Genomic DNA, 11,465 nt, shown 5'->3' on the forward strand with positions numbered 1-11,465 from the left:
ACAGCTCCGTCTTCAGGGCGTCCAAGTGATGGCCTACCTAGATGACTGGTTAGTCTGGGCGACATCGCCCGAAGATTGTGTAAGAGCCTGCAACAACGTCACCCAGTTCCTAGAGCATCTGGGATTCAAGATAAACACCGAGAAATCTTGCCTCTCTCCAACTCAGAAGTTCCAATGGTTGGGAATCCATTGGGATCTTCAGTTACACCGCCTTTCCATCCCACAGAAGAAAAGGAAGGAAATAGCAGGGTCTGTCAGAAGGCTTCTAAAATCCAAACGGATCTCAAGACGTCAGCAGGAACAAGTTCTCGGCTCTCTACAGTTCGCCTCTGTGACAAACCCAGTGCTTCACGCACAGCTAAAGGATGCTGCGGGAGTCTGGAGACGTTTCGCATCCATCGCTCGAAGAGACCTCAAGAGACGGCTTCCAAACAGACTTCGCTTACTCTTAAAGCCGTGGTCGGAAGCAAAGGCCCTGAAAAGGTCCGTTCCTCTTCAACACTTGCCTCCATCGATCAACATCCACACGGACGCTTCACTGGAGGGTTGGGGAGGTCACTCCCACCAACGACAGGTTCAAAGAACATGGTCTCCCCTATTCAAGACGTTTCACATCAACATCTTGGAGGCCATGGCGGTTCTTCTCACCCGGAAGAAACTCTCCCCGCCTCCCTTGATCCACATTCGTTTGACTCTGGACAACTCGGTGGTAGTCAGATGTCTCAATCGTCAGGGCTCGAGATCGCCCCAGATAAATCAGGTACTTCTTCTGATCTTTCGTTTGGCAGAAAAGAAGAAATGGCAGAGGGATCAGCGTGGGCTGTAGCTCCAGGACTAGGGGGTACCAATTGCTCCGGGGCCACTTGGGAGCCACTAGGGCCGCTGTCCCCTTGAAGGTTCTCAGTTTGGAGAGGACTTTCAGCAAAAGGTTGGTGGGAGGGAAGAGGTAGATCCTGGACCATCTGTTCCAATCCAGTGACATGGCATCCACTGCTTCTGCCTTGGGGTCCTCGTACGGGGCCACATATCGAGGAAGTTGATTGTTGTCGCTCGTTGCGAAGAGATCGATCTGAAGTTCCGGGACTTGGTGAGAGATGAAGGAGAAGGATCTTGCGTCTAGAGACCATTCCGACTCTATCGGGCTTGTCCGAGATAGAGCGTCCGCTGTCACGTTGCGGAATCCTTGTAGGTGAACTGCAGACAGGTGCCATTTCTTCTTCTCTGCCAGACAGAAGATTGGGAGAAGCACCTGATTTATCTGGGGCGATCTTGAGCCTTGGTGATTGAGACATCGGACTACCACCGAGTTGTCCAGGGTTAGACGAATGTGGATTGAGGAAGGCGGGGAGAGTTTCTTCAGAGTTAGAAGGACCGCCATGGCCTCCAAGATGTTGATGTGAAACGTCTTGAATAGGGGAGACCATGTTCCCTGAGCCTGTTTTTGGTGGGAGTGACCTCCCCAACCCTCCAGCGAAGCGTCCGTGTGGATGTTGAGTGATGGAGGTGGGTGTTGAAGAGGGATGGACCTTTTCAGGGCCTTTGCTTCCGACCACGGCTTTAGGAGTAACCGAAGTCTGTTTGGGAGCCGTCTCGAGGTCTCTTCGAGTGATGGATGCAGAACGTCTCCAGACTCCCGCGGCATCCTTTAGCTGTGCACGCAGCACTGGGTTTGTCACCGAGGCGAACTGTAGAGAGCCTAGAACTCGTTCCTGCTGACGTCTTGAGATCCGTTTGGATTTCAGCTATTTCCTTCCTTTTCTTCTGGGGAATGGAAAGGCGGTGTGACTGAAGATTCCACTGGATTCCTAACCATTGGAACTTCCGAGCTGGAGACAGGCGAGATTTCTTTCTGTTTATCTTGAATCCCAGGTGTTCCAGAAACTGGGTGACTTTGTTGCAGGATCTTAGACAATCTTCGGGCGATGGAGCCCAGACTAGCCAGTCGTCGAGGTAGGCCATCACCTGGACGCCGCGGAGGCGGAGCTGTTGAACGATGGCGTCTGCCAGCTTTGTAAAGATCCGTGGGGCCACATTGAGGCCGAAGGGCATGGCCCTGAAAGCGTAGCTTTTCCTTTGGAGTCGAAATCCTAGGTAGTAGGAAGCGTGGTGGTTCATTGGAACGTGCCAGTAGGCATCCGCCAGGTCTATGGAGACCGTGTAGGAACCTTGAGGCAGAAGGGTCCTTATCTGTTGAAGAGTCAGCCTCTTGAACTTGTTGTTCGCTATGAACTTGTTGAGGGAGGATAAGTCTAGAATGACTCTGAGTTTGTCGGAGTCCTTCTTGGGGACGCAAAACAGTCTCCCTTGGAACCTGGTTGACTTTACCCTCCTTATCACCTTCTTGTTCAAGAGTTCTAGGACATATTCTTCCAGAAGGGGGGTTGACTGTTGGAAGAACTGCTGGAAGGTTGGGGGTGGTTGAGTCCAGCTCCAGCCTAGACCCTTCTTCACGATGCTGTGTGCCCAGGGATCGAAGGTCCAACGATCCTGGAATTGGCGGAGTCTTCCTCCCACCGGAAGCACTTCATTGCTTCTGGTTTCCCGAGGGTTTACTATCTCGGCCGCTAGCTCCCTTTCCTCCTCTGCCTCTGGAGGGACGGCAGTATGTTTGAGCCTCTACCTTTGGGACGAAAGGTAGTTGACTGTTGCTCAAAGGCAGGGGTGAAGACCGGCGACTGTGACAAGACCGGTTGGGTGACCAGTTGAAAGGTCTGCTGTGGCTGAGCTGCCACTTGGGGAGTAGCGGATCCCGGAAACTGCCGTCTCTGTTAACGTTGCTGGGGTTTCGGTTTCGTAGGTTTCCTCTTAGGTTGAGGGCCGTCGTCCTGAGAGGATTTCCTTTTCTTCGACATGCCCCACTTGTGGAGAAGGTTCCTGTTCTCCATGGCGGCCTTGTCGGTGATCTCTTTCACAAGGGAGGAGGGAAAGAGGTGCTTACCCCAGATGTTGGAGGAAATCAGCCTCCGGGGTTCGTGTCTCACTGTAGCACTGGAGAACACGAATTCACGACAGGCTCTACGAGCCTTCGTGAAGCTGTACAGATCCTTTACTACGGTCGCCAAATGTGTTTTGGCGAGAACCATGTAGTAGTCAGGGACCCTAGTGTCACCGGCCATGACTTCGAGCTGTATTTGGAGGGACATAGATGCGGCGAGCCTTTCCTTCGTATCATGTTCCCGACGAAGGAGATGGTCATTAAGTTTTGGGAGGTCTTCGTTAAACTGACGGCCAGCGACGTCAGGTTCTAGTTTTCCCACCACAAATGTTGACTGGACATCTTTCCAGTGTCTAACATCAGGGGGAGTAGTCAGGGAGAAGGGTCTGCACTCCTCCAGTGCAGGACAAGGTTTTCCTTCTTCCACTGCCTTATGCACCGCAGTGAAGGCCTTTTCCAAGAAGGGGAGGGTCGCATCGTCTGGTGCGACGTAGGTAGGGTGCTTCTTGCTAAGCGCCGGTAGTTTTGAGCAGGTGAAGCCCCTACTTTTCACTGTATTGGCCAGCATAGCTTGGGCCTTCGAGAGATCGAACACTATAACCTCCTTCGGTTCGGTCTCTTCTTTAGAGGCAAGTTCAGATCGAAGTCGGACGTAACAGTCCGGGTAAGCCTCAAAGTTTGGGAAGAATTCCACTTCTTCCAGCGCGATCGAGCTGACCTTTTCGCTTACGAAGATCTTGCCTGTCGTAATTGGCATGTGCTCGGCATACCTCCAGGGGTTGGTATCTGAGCATGCGGGGAGGTCCTTAACCGAAATCCTTTTTGGCTGCTTCGAACTTCCCATGTTGGACCTGAAGAACTCATGCGTCTCGCGGAGTTTCTCATCCATGAGAGCCTCAAGCATTTTGAAGATCTCCTGGGTGTTGGATGGGGCGGGATCCGGGGTAGCAGATGTAGACGGGAGTGATACATCCGTCAGTGTAGGAGTCGGTGTGGGGGTGGAAGGTGGAGCGACCTCCTGCTTCGACTCAGGGTATTCCACCTGATCTTCCTCATAGTCCAGTTCGTCGCCCATGAGGTTCCTCTCCGTGTTCTCCAACACTTCCGACATACGTTCCGCGTTGTCGGCATCCAAACGGCACTCGTGCATGGACTGAGCCATGACTACATCCGGTTCCACCGTTATCTGGACGGTGGGAATCTGATCTTTGGGGACCACTGAGTCTGGGGATGCCTTCGGGAAAAGCAAGGCCCTCAAGTCTTCGGTGGCGAGATATGGTCCGGTGGCGTTCTTCTGGAAGCCACGCACCCACTTGCGTAGCTTCTCTCGAGAAGAGTCCCTAACCTCCGCTGAAGGAGGATTGTCGAACGCTTCGACCAGGCGGTCCTTGCAGACTGTACAGTGCTGCGGGTCCCAAAACTTCAGATCACCTTTCTTGTTGGCGCAAGGGTCGTGGGTCCTACACGCCGTGTGCCCGTAGAAGTGCGGGTGCTTCACTCCACAGAAGTTGTGGTCACATTTCACGTACTCCTCCTGTAAGAGAAAGAGAACATGAGTATACGGAAGTCATACAAATGACTTATATTACTCTAAAGTTAGATATTAAGAAGTTAACTTTAACTTAATCTTAAATAATTAATAACATTGTAATGTTAGAGAGTGGAGCGGGAAATGAAGTAGATAGACACATACTCCGTGTATCCCGCCCAGCTGGTTACCGTAACCTTATCAATAGGCAATTTGTTTGTGACCGAGTACACAAGGCAGAATTCTTCATAGATCACCAGGGAGGCAGAAGGTAATTCTAGCAGGAATTGCCTAAGATGTAAATCTAGGACTGAGACCACTCAGGCCATTAATATGGGGGGGTTGTAGAAGACCCCATAGGGCAACGGTTTCCGGCAACCAGCCGTGCTAAGATACACACAGCATGCTGGAAAATTGTGATATGCAAGAAGACAGCACGGCCATTAATAGAACGGTAAGACAATACCTATCTATTGGGGTAGCCAAGCCATCTGGTTGCAGTGTAGGGCTATCAGCATGGAGTTGATAGCTGGGAGAAGGGGTGCAAGTCTCTTGGCGTCTCCGGGAGGCGCCGGCAGCCCTGCGGCACGCCGGAGGCTGCTCCAGCAGAGTTTCTGGCATTAGTGAAGACACATAGAGAAGTCAGGAGTAATGCCAGGTTGGTGGCCCCCGGCACAGCGGCGGAACGCCGGCGGCTCCGGCTGCCGGCTTGGTGACACGGTCATAGGATAAGGAAGGTGGATATAGCATATCCGGACCGCCGGCAATGGATGCCGGCACACCGGAGGCCGGCCCGAGGGACGGACGACCGAAGCTAGGTAGTATAAGGGTAGGCCATCGGCTGTACACCGACGTAAGGCGGCAGGCCTCCGGCACACGGAGGACTGTCGGCTAGGGAGGATACTAGGAATGTGTCACCAAGGGAGGGCGGTATCGCCGGCAGTAGAGGCAGCAAGGGACCGGCACCAGGACAGGAAAAGAGACAGAAGGAGGGATGGAGGGGTAAGGATACGAACCCCATAGCATCCCACCTGAATGGGTGTACCCATGATAGAGGCTAGCCCTATCACCCAATGGCAGGGGGCCGGCAGGCGGCCGGGTGCCAGAGTAGCCCAAGGGAGGGCCAGGGAACACCCAAGAGTGGGGAGAACCCCTGCGGACAAAACGCTTCCAGTGGCTAACCCCATAGGACACTATGAAGGGTATATGTACCAGAGCGGACTGCACACAGGGACTCAAGATAGCCCTGTCACTCCACCCTAAGGAGGAGTTGTAGGACAAGGGACAGATGAGTATAGGCTAACCTAAGTATAGGCTAGACTATATAGGGGATAGGGGGGGAGGGGAGAAGAAGAAGGGTCTTCCATAGGGGAGGCTCTGTACCAAAGCGGCCACCAAGGAAGGGAGGACGCTCCCTAGCCTAAGGTAGGTAACCTGGCTGAGAACGGTGCATGGGTACCGTTTCAAGCAAGGCACAGAACTAGCTCCCCCCGAGGCCTAACCTAGAGCAGGGATGTTAAACCCTAAGCTAGGTAGGCTGGAAGACGTATCGCAATTGCAAGGAAGGTCAGGTAACCTAACCTCAGCAATTGAGGAAGGACAGGCCGTTCCTCATTCTCGGACGCAACCCTAAGGGGGGATCATTCCCTTAGGGAAGACAGAGAAGCGATAGGTACTCTGGTATGGACTGATCCCCTTACGTGGTAGGGGGAGCAAGGCCACACAGAGGGAGTGCCCTAAGGCAGGGGGTGAAGGGAGCATATAGGGGTCCTACATTTAGGTTAGGTTAGAAAGGCACACTATCAAACCGATCCCCTATATGGTCCCTGAAGGCGAAAACACTTGCATCACAGTAAACAGTATCATAAAATAATGCCACTATCTTCATAACTTAACCTAGGATCACTGGAATATATCATGCATGAAAACTGATGATAGGCGCTCTGACCTAGGGGCTAAGCTAGCGATCTAGTATGGGGTCAGGCGATGACCGATAAAAAAGCGTCAAAACATGATATATGAAGTGCCTAGCTATGAAGACTAAATAACTAATAGTATCAATTAGTTAAAAGGCCGGAATAAGCTGTTCAGGCTAGCTAAATAACGCATGCAGGGTAACAGCGACGCCATAAAATGGTGTGTCCGGTAGTAGCTCAGCTCTGCCAGAAAACATAAATTATCTCGAAAAGTAAAAGTTACTTTACGGTCAGAGCTTATTTAAACAATACTGGGACCTGGTACTCAACTTTCCAGAAGAAGGCGAGGCCGAAGGTAGCGACATTACGAAGATGCAAGCCGATGAAAAAGCACAAGGGAAAATCCGTCTTAGCAAGGCAAGCTACTAAAAGAAGGATGAGGACGGACGTGACGTCATTTAGCAATGGCGCCCGTTTGTTTACGTTTCGAGTACCAAAAGTAGCCACGGACGAGTATAGCTGTGGAACGGCTCCCCAGCTATTCTCCGCCCCTCCATATCGAAGTGTTAACTCTATGTGGGGTGCAGATAGCTATGTGGCGCGTTAATACATGCGCCCCTGTTGATATACGATGTCTTAAAGGGAAACCTTTAGGATACTCGCTCCAGAAGTTAGAATTCTGTGATAACCTGTGGTTAAATTCTCTGGGAATATCTTAGTAGTTATATACCCAAGGAAGCTACCAATAAGGAACCTTCCATCAGGACGCCATGGCTATCTCACCCAAAAATAGATTTTTCGCTTCGCTCAAAATCCGTTATGGCGTCCTTTTTACTGGCCAGACAGTACTACATTGGATCCTTCTCTGTGGTTACGGTTCATTTTCCCTTTGCCTACACATACACCGAATAGTCTGACCTATTCTTACACATTCTCCTCTGTCCCCATACACCTGGCAACATTGAGATTACCAAACAATTCTTCTTCACCAAAAGGGTTAACTACTGCACTGTAATTGTCCAGTGGCTACTTTCCCCTTGGTAAGGGTAGAAGAGACTCTTTAGCTGTGGTAACCAGCTCTTCTAGGAGAAGGTCACTCCAAATCAAAGCATTGTTCTCTATTCTTGGGTAGTGCCATAGCCTCTTCCACTGTCTTGGGTTAGAGTTCTCTTGTTTAAGGGTACACTCGGGCACACTATTCTATCTTATTTCTCTTCCTCTTGTTTTGTTCATGTTATTTATAGTTTATATTGGAAATATATAATTTAATATTGTTACAGTTCATAAAATATTTAATTTTTCTTGTTTCCTTTCCTCGCAGAGCGGTTTTCCCTATTGGAGCCCCTTGGCCTTATAGCATCCTGCTTTTCCAACTAGGGTTGTAGCTTAGCAAGTAATAATAATAATGGTGGTTGCTATGTAAACATTGAGGAAATTATTATGTGAACATCATGTTGAAACTCACGAATTGTTATTTTTATACTTTCATAAACAGAAAAACAGCTTATTTTATAAACTAAAAACATAAATATCTTAGTAATAATTGTTTCTTTTAGGAAATTTGAAATATCCTTCGATACTATGCCATAATCATCTGATTTTGAAAGTATAAAGTAAACAATGGAAAATACAATTCGCTATGTTTTAATTTACAAATACGTTACTAAAATGTGAATATTAGATGTATTATTATTGGATACAGTTAAGTGAAACACCAGTTTAATCAAAGTCAGTTTATTTCAAATATAGCTGCAACATTTTACCACAGTAAATGAATATACAGTGTACGGTGAGAGCCTGGACAAGCTGGGTGGAGGAAGAGGGATGTGGCACAATCCAAGTCTAGTGCAAAGCAGTGCAGGCTATTTGAAACCATTACCCTGCAAGATGCTTTTATAGCGATTTTTTTATTTTTTAAGTTATGCTGCGGTTCTCTGTGTCGCATATACGTGAAATCGCGAGGTAAAAAATCGCGTACAGCACGGGCTAATTGTAATATATTACCCTAAGTAAAGTAGGAAAAGATGCTTTGAGATTCCTCGTTTGAATTAGAACGCACCCTTTCCTCGTTTCTTAGTAAAAGACAATCAAGCACCATAAATGTATTTTGGTGAAACGGAGTCTAACCGAAGCTTGTGATTGTTTTCATGTGTGTGGGATTCCTTGTCCTGTAGTCAGTAAGCTAAATTGATACTTCAACAAAGCAACCAAACCTGCCTCTGCTTAAACCATATTAAGAAGGCTAATTTTGTCAGTTATTATTTGAACTGAGAAAACCTACCATCTTTTAATTTCAACATAACTTATTAAATATTTCCATGTGAATGTTTAGATTTCAAGATACCTAACAGTGAGGGTTTCATTTTGGGGAAAAAAATCTCCCCTGTATAATAAAGAGTTACATGTCTTTATGGTTATATATATATATATATATATATATATATATATATATATATATATATATATATATATATATATATATATATATATATATATATATTGATTGTCATGCTCAGCGGCATTGCCAGACGTATAAGTACTCGGTCTCTCTTTTTCCTTTGTGTAGGAGGAGAGGTCGTAGTCATACCCTGGTGAGAGGAGTTACCTCAACAGGTACTCTTGGAAATTACAATCTCCCACAAATTGTCGAAAGTGCCATGCTGTAGTTAGGAAAAAGGGAGGGTTGAAACTGTGTGTGCATGCATATCTATCTAAATATTTAGCAGTCATTTTTAACAGCTCTGGTGCACTAGTATAATAGAAATAGAGATCAAACGCATCTAGACCAGAACAAATTATAGTGTTCAAATATTAATTTCAAAGATATTTTGTTTCAGAAGTCGAATGATACCTCAGAGAGGGCATGGGGAATCAATTCCTATAACCTGTATGGCTCAGAGGCATATTCCTTGCCTGATTTTATTTTTTGCATAGCTTTCTCCCTAGTGCATACCTATAAGATATGGAATTCATATTTTAGAGGAAGCTTGTGTATAAACACTGTGGAACAGCAGCACCCCCTATTTCCACTCAATACAGTATTACCAGTAACATTCAGTATATTTTAATGAGTTTATATATATATATATATATATATATATATATATATATATATATATATATATATATATATATATATATATAGGCCTATATATATATATATATATATATATATATATATATATATATATATATATATATATATATATATATATATATATGTACGTTGTATCATCCTTAAGCTCAGTAGCCATCCACTAGTTTATGGAAAAAAAATCCTTGCATAGAACTGTGTGCTTAATAGTTCCAGTGTCGCAGTGTTATGCTGTTGTGCACCTGCTCACATAGAGACAGGAAGCTACAGCTAGGGAAAGAGTGCACTGTGGCTCTTACAGTGCCGACTCTGGTATAGTGGTGGAAGATAGTATTTCTTAGTTTTTACTCTACATATGTTGTCCTTTAAAATGTGTTGATATTGTTGTATGTGCTAAAGTGTAGAATTATATTATTATCCTGCTTCCAGGTACTGTGTTGCTGCCAGTAATCGAAAAATAAGGGGTGGTTTTTCCCACATGATTTTGTAATTAAGTTATTCATAGATCATGGAGATAATAATTTATCATTTCGCTCAAGTTAAAACAAGAAGAATGGATTTCGTATTTAAATGAATGGATCAAGCTTGAACTGCAATGATTTAGGCTATTAGTAAGTAAAAACTTTGATTTTGTTCTGTTTAGGAAATTTATTTTTTTATATTAGTATATTGCTACACTACTGAAAAAAAAAATGGCTAAATATTTTCTGGAGCAGCACCCAACTAATTTTTGCTACGAGCCACCACTTGGCCATGAGTTACGAGTTAGAAAACACAATACGACTTTCATGGTTTGGCAATCACTCATGAACCGTTTCCCCTAAAGTTCCTTTCCAGTCGTTCTTGTCCAAGTTGTCTCTATATTTTTCTGGAATGACTTCCTGGCTCATGAGTGTTTCTTGTGGTGGTCTAGAGTAGTTGCAATTCCCTTTTCCTCTTCACTTATTCCGTTTTCGTGTGCCGGTATATTCAAGTTTTCTTTTACGTTGTATAGGTTTGTATTAGTAATTGTTTTAGTCATTTTCACTGGTTTTCTGTATTCCCTTTTGTATACAGGTTTTTGCGTTGTTGTAAGAGATAGAATTGGCTACTTGTACTTCCAGGTAGTTTACTTCCCTTTATTCTTTTGTAATATAAGCGTCAGTAATATGAATTTTGGTTCAAATTTATGCACTAGATTATGGAAGGAATTTACAGTAAGAATCTGTCATATATTTTGTTTTTGTTTTTGGATGTTTGCAAAAGAAAAAGCCTCTCTCTCTCTCTCTCTCTCTCTCTCTCTCTCTCTCTCTCTCTCTCTCTCTCTCTCTCTCTCTCTCTCTCTCTCTCTCTTGTAGTTGAAGAAGGTCAGTTAGTAAGCAGCTTCCTTAATGCTGTTAGCAACTGCACCCCAAAAACTAGTATACCACTGAAGGGGCCAGGTCTATTATTCTTATTACATATCTTTAAAGATACGTAAGGTTGAATGGAATAGACAAATTAATAAGGTTTAAGAAAAGAGAATGGAAATGGAGAAACTTGAAACAACAGACCTAGTGGAACATTGTCCAATGGAAAGCTATTAAGACAGTATGTTTGAATAATAATTAATAGTGAAGCTAATATCTTATCTTATTCCCAAGACTATTGTTATTTTTCATGTGAATGACACAATATCAAGTTCAGGCATTTACAAAAACATAGCTCGTTTTCTAACATGTTACCAGGAAGTTCTGTTTGATGAAGTTGCCGATTGTATTTCTAGTTATTTGATTGTAAAGACATTTGGAACCCGCTATTAAAATTTGAATTTGAAAAAAAATCTTGAACTACTTAGTTATTTAGCTTAATTTCAACCACTCCATACTAATTAGAACTTGAACCCAAAAGAAGGTGCACCATACATCTAAAGTCCCCTTAAATATAGCTTGGTCATTACGACCATGTCCCCGCAGAAATCCACGTGGGAGTTACTTTGGTGCCAAGAAAAGCAATCGGGAGAGGAGGAGTAAA

The sequence above is a fragment of the Palaemon carinicauda genome, chromosome 21 (genome assembly GCF_036898095.1).
Source record: "Palaemon carinicauda isolate YSFRI2023 chromosome 21, ASM3689809v2, whole genome shotgun sequence".
NCBI lineage: Eukaryota > Metazoa > Arthropoda > Malacostraca > Decapoda > Palaemonidae > Palaemon > Palaemon carinicauda.